General features: G+C 46.1%; 2 pseudogenes; both read left to right on the top strand.

Annotated features, from left to right (window-relative positions):
* The first annotated feature begins 13,154 nt into the window (after positions 1–13,154).
* Positions 13,155–14,961, top strand: LOC145794544 (18S ribosomal RNA; annotated as a pseudogene).
* A 211-nt stretch (positions 14,962–15,172) lies between these two features.
* LOC114301633 (5.8S ribosomal RNA) lies at positions 15,173–15,345 on the top strand (annotated as a pseudogene).
* Positions 15,346–16,368: the final 1,023 nt, after the last annotated feature.

Here is a 16,368-nt window from a genome sequence, read left to right as displayed (position 1 = left end):
ACGGAGCTCAAAGACGGAACCGGTTGGAGTTGAAGCATGCTCAAATATAGAGAATGGCACAGCATTCTGGGTATAAACGATTTTTGAAATTGAATAAGGGTTTTTCAAACTGGGGTATCGAGCCTACAACTGAACACAGCGGGGAGGACTCAAACAAAAAGGTACACGACCTAAACACAACGAGACACGCTCGGAAAAGACCTAAAACAAAGGTTGAGGTAAACAAAACAAAAGACACGACATACAGACGCGTTAACGAAGGTGGGGGACCTCGGGTCACGAGGAGCCAGTTTCTCTGGGTATCGTTTCCCACCCTTTCTCATTTGTGATTCTCACATCACTCTGGCACTCAAGCTCGGATTTTCTCTCAAAACCCTTTTCCTCACTTTTCTCTCAACTCACACCTCTCTATTCTTCATTCTCTCATTTTTCATCCCTCCCCGGGGCGATTGCTGAATGAATAGGAAGTTGTGGGTTCATGCCCAATCCCGTTAGCTCACGGCTATTTCTTCTGGTGGGTAGAGTGCCCTCCTGGCAAGTTTGTTGACGACGGGGGGGAGGAGACAGAGCACCTGGCTCAACTGTGCCCCTAGTTCATCACTTTAACCATTCTTTGTTTTTGCTTTCTACTAAAATAGTTTTGATCGAAATGAGAGTCGGACTAACATACTTGTTCGATTTTTGATTTGAAAGCCATGCAAGTCAGGCTATAAGCACTAAAAATTTTCCTTTTGGGTCCCAAACAATGGTCCAGTTTTGGAAAATGGAACAGTTTTCGAGAAAATAGTCAACCTCAGTAAAAATTTTCAAAAACTATTTTGCAAATAGTCAATGCTCAACGAGCATGGAACTTACTCTTTGAGATGCGCAACTTCGGATCGGAGGCAATGGAAAATTGCCCCTGGCTTAAAGGGGATGAATGGCAATGGAAAGTTGCCCCTGGTTTGAATGGCGGCTCACGACGGCTCGTGGCAACGGAAAGTTGCCCCTTGTTTGGATGATGCCGCAGCAGTCCGCAAATAGTCTTCATTGGCGGTGGTCGAACTCTTGGACACAGAGATGATGACGACGGTCACAACAAAATATATGGACACAGTCACCTTGGAAGGTGTTGGCGACTAGACTTTGGGATGAAATCGAAACCATTGCATGGACTGAGACGCTATGAAAGCGTTGGGGGCTGGACTTCATGATGAAGTTGCCTACGTATCCCAAACATGGGAATCAAGCCTTACGTAGTTCCGGTTAAGGTACACTCGGGTATTTTAACCTTCACTTTCAGGCTTTAACTTTTGCCAAGGCGCCCAATGCGGATTTTCGACCTTGCGAGCTTCTTTTCATTTATTTTTTGATTTCTTTTTTCCTTTTTCTTATTTTTCTTTTCTTTTCTTTTCTTTTGTATTTTTTTGCTTTTTACTTTTTTGTATTTTTCTCTTGCTCTAACTTTTGCCTGGGTCGCCCTTCCGAGTTTTCGGCCCAGCGAGCCTCTCAAAGGGGAAAAGTGTAACAAGTCCATGCCAAATGGTTTTTGAAGTTAAAGCCTCTCTGTGTCTAGGAGAACGGTTGTTGCACTGATTTGCTGAAGAATCCATCTTGGCCGCTCCACGAGCTCCTTCGGGTGAAATCTACTTTTTGAATTCGGTCTTGGCGCCTCTCGCTCGAAGGCTGCCTCTGATCTGGCCATACAGACCTTGCATGACGTTTGACCGTTTGAACTTTCTGAACGGGTTTAAGGTTCGAAACGGATGGGTTGAATCTTGAGGCTGAGAGCGATCCTAGGCTGCACAATCTCAAGAGCGATTCCACACGGGTCTTCACAGGGCCGCGTAAAACATTCGTTTTTGAACGTTTTTAAGAAAGCGACGAATCGCTCACGCCGAAGATAGTGTGGAACCAATCTGGATCAAGCCAGGGTCCTTCCCAGTACTCACGCTGACAAGCATGATTTCGTTCATAAAAAGGCTTAGCATGCCTCTCTTTCTCTCAATTTGATCAAAGTTTTGCAAAACCCGAGGAATTCCTTCCTCTTCGTTTTTATCACCGCAGTGTTCAAAAGGGTTTTTTTGAAAAACTTAGGTTAATGCAATGAGTTTGGCGCGCAGGAGAGCAGGCGAGATGTACTGTCAGCCCAATCAAATTCTCTGGCACTTATACTGAAAGCAAGCATGAAAGTGAGATAGCAACAGCTGTTTCATTCAGATTTGTTGGTGTAACTAGCCCCTTGGCAGAAACAGACTCAAAAACAAAAACAGGTAATTACAAGACAAAACGGTGTTCGGGACAACAACCCCAGAATCACCTGGTATTCTATACAAAGGGGACTGACTCGCTACAACAAGACAGACCCTTAAGCAAAAAGACTGACTCAAGACAAAGAGACAGACTCAAAACAAAAGACTGACTCGATACCCTAGCCAGGATTTACAAAGCTAGCGTTCACAGCCACTCAAAAATGCGTGCCAGACGCCACATTCAAAATACACCAGATGCCGCCCGCAGGTGGTTCGCCTTCTGATTACATACTTGCAGTATCTGTGTCCTCAAAATCCAATAACTGGGTGGTAACGGACTTGGCTGAGGTAGGCGGGAGGATAACCTCATTGTCAATTAAGTCTTGCACCTCATGACGGAGGCGGAAGCAATTGTCGGTGGCATGGCCCGTCTGCTGGTGGTACGCGCAGTACTGAGCAGCATCATGCGTAGCGGGGAGATTCTTCGGGAGAGGCCGAGGCTCCAAGGGTTTAAGGTGCCCCCTCTCGGCAAGGATCTGAAGTGCCTTGGACAGAGGCATGTAGAGAGCATGAAAGGTCTTGCGCCCCCGGGGTAGGTACTTTGGAGTCTGAGCGCTCTTACTAGGCGCACAAGCAAAAGGGTCGGCAGGCGCCACCTTAGCTTTCTAATCTTTCCCAGGTGCAGGGGCGGGAACAGGAGGAACTGTTCTGGCATGACGGGGCCTATCCCGATTTTCTAACTAGCTTGAACTACCCTCAAGTGGAGTGGGGAAAGCATCCTCCACAGTTTTTTCCACAACTGCGGATATTTGTTGCTTGTTCATCCCCCCGGCTTTCAAAGCCTCGACTGCCCACAGCAGTTGTTCAATGGGATCAGCATCTGCCTTCATTTTGTCTTTTCCTCTGGCCTCGGCCTGATCGAGGGTTTGAGTTGATGTTGATATGTCATTGCCATAGCTAGAGGCCATCTCCGGTTGGCTAAGTTCAATCACAATTCGCCCCAACAACGGGGGCTCCTGGGGCACAAAACTCCCGGCATACGGTGTGGCTGGAGGCGAAGCTGACATTCCGTAGGCGAGATCCGCCACTGACCTCTGGAGATCACCTATCATCCCCATCAGTTCGAATGTAGTAGGCTCGCGAGCCTGGTATAGTTGAGGGGCCCAAACTGGGTGCGCAACAGGCGACCTGGGTGGATGTGACACATCAGTGTTGGCCTCACTTTGCAGAGTGATCCTCTGCTCCAATGCAGCCGTCATAATCACGATCTCTTCCGAATTCTGCGTCATCATAAGCCTTGCCTCGGCGAGGGGGAACACTAGCTATTCTGTATCAATTCTCTGGACACTCTAAACTGAAAGAAGAAACAAACACCATTTCAGCCCAAACAGATCAAACACGGGTGTAGCTGAACAACTGTACTCTACTGCTGATCACTGTTCCCAGAAAACACTGTCCCAAAAGCCGAACCCGATACCCGCAGATAACTGATTCTCATAACTGACACTGATGCTGGTGTCCTCAGGTCTGATACTCAAACTTGCAAACTGATATGTACTTTCCCTGTAGAAATACACTCTAAAAGCACATAGCAAGTAAAGAGAACCAAAACACCCCTATGTTGGGGTAGGGTTTCCCTGTCCTATTTTGTCAGGAGTTAGGGTTTCACTATACACGCAGCAGTTTTCAAACAACCTAGCATCGGGTAAGCAGCCTGTCCTAATCTTGGAATGGTCACTATGGATCCGAATATGCACTAGGTCGAATGGTCGAAGAGGGTGCCCCGGTAAAACTGGGGTTTGTGTTCCCATGCTGTCAGAGCCCATAACCGGTCAGCCTTATGGTCATGCCTTGACAAGATAAGCCTCCGGCAAACCGTTCAGGAATGGCAGATGGCAAACACTGTGTTCCTAGGTGCACCAATGCAAATGCAAATGCAAAGAGACACATAAATGAAATCAAAACGGGATATCACAAGTTCGAGTCAAGCTCTCTAATCTCCCCAGCAGAGTCGCCAGAAACTGTAGCACGCCCGCGAGGGGCCCCGCTTACAGTTCGGACTCGATTTGTGTCACGGTTCTTAATCTTGAACCAAAGAGTCCAAATCTGGCAAATTGTTTTGAGAAACAGATTTTTTTGAAAAGAAGTGCCAAACATGGACTGTTTTGCCAGATACAGAGTCGCCACCTAAATATTTTTTATGGGGAAATTTAGGAAACCCTGACTCGGTGCCGAAGGCCACATGTCCGTCATCACCGGAGTTGTCTCGGCTCGAGAGCTTGGGTACGATCGGGGAAGGTCAGCTATGAGCACCCCCTTTCGCTCGGTCCGAAGACCGGCCTCTACTAACCATAATATCCGATTTTGAAAACGTTATGTGCTCTTATTCCGGTTATTAGCCTAGAATTACTATGTTATGCGCACAGCAAACAAGTATAGACTAGATTGCCTAATTTGGAAACAAGCATTGCATATCCGTTTGTTTTGAAAAGCGCTTCGGAATTTGCTACTCGCAAGTAGGCTAAAACACGGATTTCAATGAGTTTTTCAACTCAAACAATCTAACCTTCACCCGCAGGCATTCAAACAGTTTATCTCATATAAGCATCTAGCCGCATGGCAAACATACTATCATGGCAACATTCACACGCATGCGAGATGCTAAAGTATAAATACTTACATCGTACGCCGTACCAAAAAACAGGGACATGTTAGCAATCAATGCATGATCCAAGTCCATGTTGAGTGCCTAATGCATCGCATACAAAATGTCACTAGAGTAAGCTCGGCTAGTCTATGAATGACATGTGAAAATGCACAACTAGCATGTATTCAATTTGGAATTTGAAATACAGATGTAGTTAGAATGATGCGCCGAGCCCGGTGCATGCAAAGCAAATGTATGAATGCACGCATGCATTACATGAGGTATGCTAATTTAAACGTACCCTAATACAAACCATCAAAGCAGGTAAATAAAAGGGAAGAAAGAAGTGGGGATTGGAAGACATACACACCACTCACGCACGCTTATTACAGATTTGCCCTCGCTCGGAGGGACCAAATAAATAATACAAATTAATTAACTACACAAGCTAATTAAATATTACAAATTACCTAATTAGCGAACAAACTAATAGAAAAAGCAGTAAACCGCCTTGGGAGGAGGGCCAGATGCAGCGCGTGCTCGGGTCTTGCTCGGAAGTGCACCGCCATGCATAGTCTGCCTCTGTTTTCCCTGCTCTGCCCCTCTGAAGACTACCAAAGTCTCAAAGATGCCTCTCTGTATACTGGGATTCACCACCGGCTGAATAAAATTACCACCGGCAGTGGTATGTGGTCACCGGCATAAAATGAAGCTATCGGCAGAAGAATAATTGTCGGTCGGCAATGTACACTGCCGATCGGCAAATAATGCCTGCAGAACCTGCAACTCATAGCAGCAGAGGACAGAACTTGCATGGCAATACAATTCAAGCAATGTATGCACTAATCATGCCCCCTATCATGTTTGTGACTCAAAGGGGCATGTGTCTCAATTCTCGGACCACCAATCACGCATTTCCATGCATGACGGCCCAAAGAACCAAGTGTGCAACTTTCATGTCAAATGAAATGCAAACCCAAACAAACAAACCAAGGCCCAATTCCTATCACCAAGTCAAGGAATAAGGCATGCATGCAAGATGCAATGCAACCTAGGCATGCAAGCTAAGGATGCAACATGGCATGGCAAGACACTTATGTAAGCCTACAAGAAAACATGAGGCAATGCAAACCAATGAAAAGGTGGACTTTTGCATGATTTAGGCAGCTCTAAATAGGCCTAAAACAATGGCCATAGTGCTATAATAAGGGACCAAATACACATGCACACATACACATGATCAAAGGCCAACACTTAGGCACAAATTGGACAACTCTCAAGCACACTTGAAAATGGATATCATGGACAATTAGCATGCAACATAAGCTCTGAAAATCATGTTAAAACATGGTCCCAAACCAAGCAACAAGTCAAGCTAAACATGCAACAAATGGTCTAAGTGCTTGAAGCAAGTCAAAGGGGCTTGAACCATGACCAAGCCAACCAAGCCTCACAAGGCTAAGGGGACGTAAAATAGGTTCAAGGCAGACCTAGACCATGCAAGGGGACCCCCTAGATGGCATCTAAGTGGCTCAAAATCAAAGGTATGTATAATGGGCAAAACATGGAACATGCTACACAAGCTTTCAAAGCTTCAAAGAGGTATCCAAAGTAAGCACGCAAGCATGCTATAAGGTCTGAAATTATACTATAAATGATGCCAAATCATTAGAATAAAGCAAGTAGTGCATGCTATATACTCACACACTCGAGGCCAACAAACCAAAATGCAAAGGGGGTATATAATGCATGCCATGGCCGACCCAAACAACCTAGGATAGACCTTAAACATGGCAAAGTGAGCACAAAACCTTCACAAGGCTAAGCCTAAAACATGCTAGAACAAAGGCTAACAACCTAAGGCATATTAAGGCAATAACATGGCATTACATGGTAGGTATGCTAAGCATGCATGGTGGACCAAAACCAACACACATTAAGGTTATATCATGGCATAATAAGCATGGAAAACAGCCAAGATATGATCAATACACATTCTAACATGATGCTCTCTCAAGAGGCCAAAAAGGGTCCCTTTCAAGGACAACAAGGAGAGGGGGTGGCCCTCCCCTTTTGGAGACTTCAAGGCACAATCTCCACTACTGAAATCCTTCAAGATTTCAGTGGTGAAGAGGCCCAAACACCAAAGTCTCGAAACTTGCACAAGATAGCACAAAATGGGGCCTTTCAAGGCCTAAGAGGGGGCCAACACATCCAAACCACAAAACACTCTTAATGAACAATCAAGAGGGATAAAAAACAGAACTTTTTTGTATTATACACTAAGCTCAAAAAATATTTTAAGATAGGTAGAATTACAATGCAAGATTGGGAAATAAAGAGGCAAAATTGTTACCCTTGAAGACCCCTTTAACAATGGTGCTCCAACAGCTCCTTCTAGGTTGAAAACAGCTCCAAAACTTCAAAACCAACCTCTTAGAACCTCAGTAGCTAAGTGAAGGTGAAACACTATGTGTTTGTGTGCAATAGTAAGACACAAATGCACTTCAACACACACAATAGGGAGATATAGAGATAAAAAGTGTATGGTTTCTAACCCTAGAACTCAAAACCCTAAAAATGGCTGTCTAAAAATATCTCAAGTCTCTCAAGTGTCTAACCTAAAGCCAAGAGAGAAGGCTCTCTCTTATAGAGCCTTTTGTCTTGTAAAGCTTACAAGACAAGCTTCTCAAGGGAGAGATCCCTCCATACACGTGTATGGAGAGGAGCAAAAAGCAAGACAGCTGTGATAAAATATCTGCAAAAGCAGATGCACAGTAGTCGGCCGGCCAAAGATGTCATTTTCACAAAATTGAGTGCCGACCGGCAACAAAGAGTGCCGACCGGCAATATACATTGCCGATGGCAGCAAAAACCAGACGGCGACCTCTAGCCACTGCCGGTGGTGTGTGGGGATGCCTCACAAGGCATTCCCTGCCCCTCCAAGGAAAAACACAAGTGTTTGGTGCAAAACCAGACACAAAACGATCAAGTTCGGAGATCCTGAGGCAAGGCGCGTAGCCGAGACCTCCGGGAACTCCAAACGAACACAAACATGGATAATCACCGAGTGTTCAAACGGTGACGTCCAAGTCTTGAGGACGGTCAAAAATGGGGTGTCTACAGGCGCGTAGCCGAGACCTCCGGGAACTCCAAACAAACACAAACATGGATGATCACCGAGTGTTCAAACGGTGACGTCCAAGTCTTGAGGACGGTCAAAAATGGGGTGTCTACACCTACCTCCGCCTTCTTTGTTCCTTGAAGCCTTAGAATCCTCAGACTCTTTGGGCCACCTTGCTTCCCCACCTTTGCCTTGACTATCCTTGGTGTACTTTGAGTTAGAAGATTCTGGTTTTGTATATTCCACCAACATCTCGGCCATGGTGAGTGCAGTCGAAATGTCTTTGACACCCCTTCATTGTAGCTCCAATTGTGCCCACTGCTTAAGACCAACTGTGAAGTTGAAACACAAGTCATCATCACTGATATCAGGAATTTGAAGCATTAAACCAGAGAATTCTAGGACATTGTCTCGGATAGAGCGAGTGTGCTTCAACTCCCTCATTTTCAATCGAGCTTTATGTGCCACATTTTCAAGGTAAAATTGCCTCACTAGTTCATTCTTAAATTCCTCCCATGAAGAGATAGTGCAAGTGCCCTTTTCAATTTCAGTATGTTTACGACGCCACCAAATCCCAGCAAGCTTAGTGAGGTAGAGAGAAGCATTGCGTACCTTAGCCATTTCATTGTTTAAGTTTAAGGCTTCAACGTACCTCTCTAAGTTCCAAATGTAGTTGTCCAGCTTTTTAGCATCCCTCTTGCCATCAAACTCTTTAGGCTTTGGTGCTCCAAGCCGTGGAGTGAATCCCGCATTAGTGCTAACACCACCACTTGCCACAGCACGTTTGCACATAGCCCAGTCCGCCCGTGTCTCTTCCAAGCCTTCCTTCAACTCTTGGACTTAGTCTTAGAGTTGAGAGATAGCCTTCAAGATCCGTTCCTAGAAGTCAAAGCTTTCCTGTTTTGGGCCTCAGAGTTGGTCCAGATGGTGTCCCGCACAGACTTAAGCAATTCCTCGACTTGACTTTCCACATTGTCGTCAAGTTTTTCCATCCCTTGTTCCAACTGGTCTAGTCGCTCCTTGGCATCGGCCATGGCCACTTCCACCTTGACCACTCAGGTCTCCATGGCACTCATAGCATCACGTGACTTGTCTTTGGCCTTCTTGCCCAAATAAGCAGCAGTCTCCTTTCTGTTGTTCTCTTCGATGTGGACTACTTCCGACGTCGCGCTCCTCTTCCTTAGATTACAACACCTTTGCAACCTGGCTTTGATACCAACTATCACGGCGTTGGTTTTTCCAAGCCAACCGTGTGGCCTTAGATGCTCGTAACACGCCTTGCTTTTACCTAAGTAAGCCTTCTTGGAAAGTGCTAGGAGAAGATTGCACACACAAGAGAAAGCTTAGAGAAAGTTAGAGAGAGAACTCTTGGAGAATGCTTCCTTGTATTGCTTTGGAATGCTTTGGATACATTTGGATGGTTTGGGAAAATGAGGCCCTCCCCCTTTTATAGGGTACAAAGAATGTTCTAGAACTACAATTGTGAAGATTGTTTAAGACACTTCCTCTATCTCTATCTTATGGACTATTCTAGAATCATATTCTAGAATATATATGTCTAGAAGGATCTACAAATATGTATAATTATGTACAAGTCTCTACAAGACTCTAGGGAGTTCTAGAAACTTCCAGTATTCTCCACGACCTCCTAGGGCTTTCTAGTGAGGGATGACATCAAAAATTATCAGTCTGTGACACAAGGCAGCAGCCTAGGCCGCAGCCAAGCCAGCAGCACATGCTGTAGCATAGACCGCAGCCAGGCACAGCACAAGCTGCAGCCAAGGCAACAGCCCCGTAACGCAGGCCGCAGCCTAGGTAGTAGCGCAGGCCGCAGCCAAGGCAACAGCACTTGCTACAGCATAGGCCGCAGCCAGGCAACATCGCAAGCTGCAGCCAAGGTAGCAGCGCAAGCCGCAACCCAAGGCAAATGCCCAAGTCGTAGCCCAAGCCGCAACGAAGGCAGCAACACATGCCGCAGCCAGGCAACAGCGCAAGTTGCAGCCAAGGCAGCGTAGCCAAGGCTGCAGCATCGCAGCCAAGGCCACAGCAGCGCAAGCTGCAGCCAAGACAGCACAACCAAGGCAGCAACCAAGGCAGCAGCGCATACCGTAGCCCAGGTCGCAGCCAAGGTAATAGCTTAGTCCGTAGCCAAGGCAGTAGCACTAGCCGCAGCATAGTCCGCAGACCAGGCCGCCGCCAAGGCCGCGGCGCAGGCCGTATCCCCTAGCGCCGCACATCGATCTGCAAATACTTTTCGAGGCATCATCATCTTTTCCAAATGCAAATTATTTCATGTCACATTGCATTGGTTGTTTTGTATCACTTATTGTGTCTTTTAGAGCTTTATCCGACAATGTGCCGTACTTCGTACATTTTTAACGCTTGTTTTGAACATGATTCTTTTATATTCTTACCTAAACCATGCCATATATAATTAATAATGCACTAGTATAATTTTTTAATGTCATTTCCTTTTTTTTTTTGCTATTTTTCTTGAATTTTTTGAATTTTTTAAATATTTATTTATTTGTAAAAATTATAATAAAATAAATAAAAATTAAATTTTTTTTTTAAAAAAAAATTACTGTAATTACAAGTGCCTTATCCTTTAATTATTGGATTCATTTCTACAATTTTTTCACTATTTTTTCTAATTTTCATTATTTTTAAATATTAAAATAGAAATAAATTAAGATAAAATATTTCGGTTTTTATTTTATTTATTTTTATTTTTTTTATGGTTTCTTGATTTATTTTCATTGAGTTATGATTGAAAATTTATGAAAGAAAACGTTATTTTTAAAAAAAAATCCCATTATGACTCCTCGAGCATAGGTGATGTTTCTTCCTGCCAGATGGAAAAGGGTTAACAAGCTACTATAAGGGATGGCACCTCCCTTAAGGCTAGCCAGCATGGCCAGGCTATAGGCCACGCCTATGCCATGGTGCACGACATGCCAGCTTGCCGTGCACGCATCCAGGTCCGCACCCTTGACGTTGCAGCATGGCATGTTCACAGCCAAGCGGACTTGGCAGCAAGGCGTGCCCGCGGCCTGGGCAACATGGCATGCCCATGGCCTAGGCAACATGCCAGCCTGGCCTACGTACGATGAAGGAAACATGGCATGCCTATGGCCTAGCCAACCTGGTTGCCTAGCCTACGCGCCGCCTTGGCAACATGGCCTACTCGCGGCCTAGGTAGCGTGGCAGCCTGGCCTGTGCGCGGCCTTGGCAGCTTGTCAAACCTGTGGCCTCAGCAGTATGCTAGTCTGGCCTGCGCGCGTCCTTAGCAGCTTGGCCTGCGCGCGGTCTGGGCAGCATGGAATGCCCGCTGTCCTAGCAACATGGTAGTCTGGCCTGCACGTGGCCTTAGCAGCATCTCAAGCCTGCAGCCTTGGCAGCATGGTAGCCTGGTTTACGAGTGGCCTAGGTAGCGTGGCATGCCCGTGGCCTAGCCAGCATGGTTGCCTAGCCTACACACGGCCTTAGCAGCTTAGCATGCCTGTGGCCAAGGCAGCGTGGCTACCTGGCTTGCGCACGGCCTTGGAAGTATATCAAGCCTCAGGCCTAGGCAACATGGCATGCCAGCGGCCTAGGCAGCATGGCTGTCTAGCCTGCGTGTGACCTTGGTAGCGTGGCATGCGCCCATCCAGGACAGCATGGAAGCATCGCATGCGCGTGGCCTTGGAAGCATGGTAGCCTAGCCTGCGCGTGGCCTTGACTTTATGTCATGCGCATGTCCTTGGCAGCCTGGCCCACGAGCGGCCTTGGCAGCCTGGCCTGCTTACGATTTTGTCAACAGCCTAGCTTGCCCTGCTCCTTTTGAAAAGTATGTCCCTCTGGTAATTTCTATTAGGTTGGCATCGACTTTTGCCTACAAGTTGTCTGCCTTCCCTTGTGGAAGTTTCCTTACGAAAAACATGTCCCTCGAGTAATTGCCACTAGGTTGGCTTTGACTTACGTATAAGTTGCTTATGTTTTCCTAGTGGAAGCTTGTTGCAAAAATTATGTCCCTCGGAAGTCACTTGTTGCCTTTGTGATTTGCAGTCATGCTAACCGATGCTTGCTCAGTTTCTCTAAATGTTTTCGCACGTTCGTCGGGCTTCTTAGTCTTTCATGGTGTGATTCATTTTGGGGGGCTGGTGCATAGTGTACGTCGTGGCACATGAGTTGTAATTGGTTTGTGCGAGTTGGACGGATCCCTACCTGTGCAACGAACTCCACTGGTGCATTCGTGGGATTCCTACAAGTTGCCTGCGCTCTCCTAGTGGAAGCTCCTTTCAAAAAGTTATGTCCCTCAGTTAATTGCCATTAGGCTGGCTTTAACTTGCCTACAAGTTGCCAATGCTTTCCTAGTGGAAGCTCCTTGCGAAAAGTTATGTCCCTTGAGTAATTGTTGTTAGGTTGGGTTTGACTTGCCTACAAGTTGCCTGCGCTTCCCTAGTGGAAGATGCCTTGCGAAAAGCATGTCCCCCGGGTAATTGCCATTTGGGTGGCTTTGACTTACGAACGAGTAGCATCTACTTTCCTAGTGGAAGCTTGTTGCGAAAAGTATATCCCTTGCAAGTTTTCTGTTCCCTTTGTAATTTGCAGTCGCGCTAACCAGTGCTCGCTCAGCTTCTCTAAATGTTTTCGCACGTTCGTCTAGCTTCTTAGTCCTTTGGGTGTGATTCATTTTAGGGGGCTGGTGCATAGTGTACGCCCTGGCGCGTGAGTTGTGATTGGTTTGTGCGAGTTGGATGGATCCCTACTTGGGCAACAAACTCCTCTGGTGCATTCCTCTTTATTCGTGCTTGAAGGCAAAATTTTGCCTTCTGCCTCGCGTGGGTTCCTATGTTGTCTACCTAACGAAAAGGAATTCAGTCTGAATCATGTGCCTATATTCTTCTCGCCACCTTGTGGTGCTGGGTGAACCCCAAAGTATCTCTTGTTTTCCATGTTGTCCTCACGTTGCTGTGTCAATAGCATTGCTCGCGGGCAGTTATACTCGTGCTCTCGAATTCAGAGCCTTGTGCGGGTACACGTGGTTTTCGACCTTCATTTCCCTGCCAAGCATTGGTTGCTTGTTGCGGGCTATGGCCGTGCCTGCCTCTGACCGTGCCGACTCTGTCGATCAGGCTTATACAGTGCTAGCGTCGTAAAAAAGGAATGCTACCTGGTTGATCCTCCCAGTAGTCATATGCTTGTCTCAAAGATTAAGCCATGCATGTGTAATTATGAACTAATTCAGACTGTGAAACTACGAATGGCTCATTAAATTAGTTATAGTTTGTTTCATGGTATTTACTACTCGGATAACTGCAGTAATTCTAGAGCTAATACATGCCACAAACCCCAACTTCTGGAAGGGATACATTTATTAGATAAAAGGTCAATGCGATCTATGCCCATTGCTCTGATGATTCATGATAACTCGACAGATAGCACAGCCTTTGTACCGACGACGCATCATTCAAATTTCTGCCCTATCAACTTTCGATGGTAAGATAGTGGCCTACTATGGTGGTGACGGGTGATGGAGAATTAGGGTTAAATTCCGGAGAGGGAGCATGAGAAACAGCTGCCACATCTAAGGAAGGCAGCAGATGCACAAATTACCCAATCCTGATACGGGGAGGTAGTGACAATAAATAACAATACCAGGCTCTTTGAGTCTGGTTATTGGAATGAGTACAATCTAAATCCCTTAACGAGGATCCATTAGAGGGCAAGTCTGGTGCCAGCAGCCGCAGTAATTCTAGCTCCAATAGCATATATTTAAGTTGTTGCAGTTAAAAAGCTCGTAGTTGGATTTTGGGTTGGGTCGACCGATCTACCTCAGGTGTGCACCGGTCGTCTCGTCCATTCGCCGGCGATGCACTCCTAGTCTTAATTGGCCTGATCATGCCTCTGACGCTATTACTTTGAAGAAATTAGAGTGCTCAAAGTAAGCCTACACTATGGATACATTAGCATAGGATAACATCATAAGATTGCGATCCTGTTATGTTGGCCTTCGAGATCAGAGTAATGATTAACAGGGACAGTCGAGGATATTCATATTTCATAGTCAGAGGTGAAATTCTTGGATTTATGAAAGACGAACAACTGCGAAAGCATTTGACAATGATGTTTTCATTAATCAATAACGAAAGTTGGGGGCTCGAAGACAGTCAGATACCGTCCTAGTCTCAACCATAAACGATGCTGACCAGGGATCAGCAGATGTTACTTTTAGGACTCCGCTGGCACCTTATGAGAAATCAAAGTTTTTTGGTTCCAAGGGGAGTATGGTCACAAGGCTAAAACTTAAAGGAATTGACGGAAGGGCACCACCAAGAGTGGAGCCTGCGACTTAATTTGACTCAACACGGGAAAACTTACCAGGTCCAAACATAGTAAGGATTGAAAGACTGAGAGCTTTTTCTTGATTCTATGGGTGGTGGTGCATGGCCGTTCTTAGATGGTAGAGCGATTTGTCTGGTTAATTTCGTTAACGAATGAGATTTTAGCCTGCTAACTAGCTATGTGGAGGTGACCCTCCATAGCTAGCTTCTTAGAGGGACTATGGCCCTTTAGGCCACGGAAGTTTAAGGCAATAACAGGTCTGTGATGCCCTTAGACGTTCTGGGCAGCACGCGTGCTACACTGATGTATTCAACGAGTCTACAGCCTTGGCCGACTAGCCCGGATAATCTTTGAAATTTCATCGTGATGGGGATAGATCATCGCAATTGTTGGTCTTCAACGAGGAATTCCTAGTAAGCGCGAGTCATCAGCTCGCATTGACTATGTCCATGCCCTTTTTACACACCGCCCGTCGCTCCTACCAATTAAATGGTCCGGTGAAGTGTTCGGATCACGACGACTTGGCCGGTTCACTGCCGGTGACGTTGTGAGAAGTCCACTGAACTTTATCATTTAGAGACAGGAGAAGTCGTAACAAAGTTTCCATAGGCGAACCTGCCTGCGTAGTAGAAAGACCCGCGAACTTGTCATATTACCGTTGGGGAAGCAGAAGGTAGGCCGTCGGCTCCCTCATGTTGCCACTCATTGAAACTGCGCCCGGGGACCCTCTGGGGGCGGCGAGTGCCATTCCTCAACAAAACAACAAACCCCGGCGCGAATTGCGCCAAGGAACTCGAACAAAGAGAGCACGCTCATGTGATGCATCTCACAAAAAAACTAAACAACTCTCGACAACAGATATCTCGGCTCTCATATCGATGAAGAATGTAGTGAAATGCGATACATGGTGTGAATTGCATAATCCTGTGAACTATCTGTAGACACCCCATTTTTGACCGTCCTCAAGACTTGGACGTCACCGTTTGGACACTCGGTGATTATCCATGTTTGTGTTCGTTTGGAGTTCCCGGAGGTCTCGGCTCACGCGCCTTGCCTCAGGATCCCCGAACTCGACCGTTTAGTGTCTGGTTTTGCACCAAACACTTCCATCTTGCCTTTGAGAGGCAGAGTGGGGCTTGTAGACCATCCCCACCCTTCACCGGCAGTGGCTAGATGCCACCGGCTGGTTTTTGCTGCCACCGGCAATATAGTTTGCCGGCCGGCACTCTTTGTTGCCGGCCAGCACTATTTTGTGCCGGTCGGCACTTTGTTTGGCCAAGATGGCATTTTTGGCCGGCCGATTGCTGTTCATCTGCTTTTGCAGATATTTTTAGACAGCTGTATGGCTTTTGCTCCCCTCCATACACGTGTATGGAGGGATCTCCCTCTTGTAAAGCTTGTCTTGTAAGCTTTACAAGAGGCATATAGAGAGAAGCTCTCTCTAAGGCAAAAAAAGAGGCTTTAGACATTTTTGAGAGAGGAAAATACAGAGGAGAGCTCTGGTTTTCTAGGGTTAGGGTTAGACATACACAACCTATCTCTCTTTCCCTCTCATTTTGCACACTAGGTGTTTTGTGTCTCACTATTGCACACAAACACCTAGTGTTTCACCTTCCTCTTGGAGCTGAGGTTCTAAAGAGTGTGTTTTGAAGTTTTGGTGTTGGATTCAAGCTCAAGGAGGCCATTGGAGCATCTTTGTTGAAGAAGGCATCAAGGGTGAGATTCTAGTCCTTTTTTTCCCCATTCTTGCATCAATATTCTACTAGTCTTAGAGCTGTTTTTGTGATTATTGTATAACATAAAAAAGTTCTGCTTTTAGGCCCTCTTTATTGTTTATTAAGAGTGTTTTGTTGTTTGAGGGTTGTTGACCACCCTTAGGCCTCAAAAGGCCTCATTTTGAGCCATTTTGTGTTAGCTCCCGGATTTTGGTGTTGAGGTCTCTTCACCACTGAAATCTTGAGGGATTTCAGTGGTGAAGATGATGCTTTGAAGTCCCAAGAAGGAGAGGGCCACCCCCTCTCCTTGTTGTCCTTGAAAGG

This window comes from Camellia sinensis, chromosome 6 (genome assembly GCF_055761805.1).
Source record: "Camellia sinensis isolate YWXY chromosome 6, ASM5576180v1, whole genome shotgun sequence".
Lineage (NCBI taxonomy): Eukaryota > Viridiplantae > Streptophyta > Magnoliopsida > Ericales > Theaceae > Camellia > Camellia sinensis.
The sequence above is the reverse complement of the archived record's forward strand: the minus strand, read 5'-3'. Positions and strand labels throughout refer to the sequence as shown.